The 1,777-nt window shown below is 34.4% G+C and overlaps 1 pseudogene; it reads right to left on the bottom strand.

Moving 5' to 3' along the window:
* Positions 1–1,093: 1,093 nt before the first annotated feature.
* Positions 1,094–1,777, bottom strand: part of LOC107711218 (uncharacterized) — a 3,748-nt pseudogene continuing 3,064 nt past the window's right edge.

Below are 1,777 nucleotides of genomic sequence, written 5' to 3'. Positions count from 1 at the left end.
TTTCCTCTTGTACATGTTAACACATTAAATTATCAGCCGACATGCAGTTTAAGTTCATCAGTGAAGAAACATAATCAATTACAACACACAGACATCTCATCAAATATTTAATTCATTACATTTCAGATATTTTACAAAGGATTCAACTATGCGATGTCTTCTCTTGATTATTGAATCATACTCACACACACACACTCTCACACACACACTCTCTCTCTCTCTCACACACACTCTCTCTCACACACACATACTTGTCTTTGCTACATAGTGGGGACTCTTGACTAGAAGGTTACATGTGGGGACAGCAATTTCTAAATACAATAAAGCCATAATTTTAAGTCAGAGGCGTCAGGAGGAATTTTTGATCCAAAAAAATCATATTTATTATCAAAAAATGTTAAGTTTAGAAAGCTTAATTTTTGTCCGGTTTTTCTATTCTGGTGGGGACGTCGCTATTGTGTCTTACCACCAACCACCATTGGGTGTCACTATTATGAATTATCTATAGATGATCTATTTTTTATACAATTATAAGCCATTAAAAGATTAACAACAAAAATTAAGTTTAGATATGTTTAAAAGAGAGAATTGTGTCTGTATTTATATTTTTATTTTATCTTGCCTTTCACTAATTCCCATCAACTGTATTTGAATAGACCATTTCTGGGGATGTAAACAGTGAAAAAATCCTTACCTCACTTCCTGTTTAACACATCTAATTTTCTTCAGTTTTGAGAATCTGAAAAGGCAAGTCAAGTTGTATGACAAGCAGGAAATGTTCATGGAGCACTGACACCATGGGTATCATGGTCTTAGCTATATAACGATGATCTGTGCATACTGGTATCCACTCTCAGTTAAAACACCACATGCCTGGCATTCATACCGCTATAGATTTCTATAAACACTAGGCTTGTAACAGTACACAAAACTCTGGAGTAGATGAATAGCGAAAGTGCATCACTTTTTTATTCAATAGTCAATACTACTTTTTAAATATGCAACAGGCTGCATATGAATAAAAATTAGCAATTTCAGCTTCATCAATGTTCACAATAACACTTTGTGAATCCAAAAACTCTGACTTCTTAATTCTCTTAAACACTTTTTTAACTTGTCAGTGTGTTAACTTGAAAGTTTTATTAACGTACTGAAATTCGTCTTGTAAGCAAACACATTTTGAACGTGTTGCCTTCAACAAACAGAAAAAAAATATCTAGGTAAAGGCCCTTTCACCTTTGCTTTTACATTTTTTGCTTTAAGAAACCAATATGAACTTGTTGCCTTCAAAAACATAGTTGGAAACAACATCTAGGTAAAGGCCCTTTCACCTTTGCTTTTACATTTTTTGCTTTAAGAAACCAATATGAACTTGTTGCCTTCAAAAACATAGTTGGAAACAACATCTAGGTAAAGGCCCTTTCACCTTTTCTGTTACATTTTTCGCTTTAAGGAAACAATACGATTCTTAACATAAAATTTCACCGCCTCCCAACTTCTCCGTTGAAGTGCTGCTGGGGAGCTTTCAATGCACTCCATACACTGAGCTTTCCCAGGAACCTTTCCTGACCTGATGCAGTCCATCAGAGTTTCCTCCACAGCCTCAATCTCCTCTGTAGACCACTTTCTCCGTGAGTTCTGGGAAGATCCTGAATAAAATAAGAGGAATTAGTCATGATCGAGTTAAAAGTGACTCATAACAAAAATATTTAAAAAAATACAGTTTGTCTTTCATTGTTTTACAGTTTTATACACACATTTTTGCTCAAATCTAGTT

Source organism: Sinocyclocheilus rhinocerous, unplaced genomic scaffold, assembly GCF_001515625.1.
Source record: "Sinocyclocheilus rhinocerous isolate Xijiao unplaced genomic scaffold, SAMN03320098_v1.1 scaffold19329, whole genome shotgun sequence".
Lineage (NCBI taxonomy): Eukaryota > Metazoa > Chordata > Actinopteri > Cypriniformes > Cyprinidae > Sinocyclocheilus > Sinocyclocheilus rhinocerous.
Note: the sequence above shows the minus strand (reverse complement) of the source record. Positions and strands in the feature narration are given on the sequence as shown.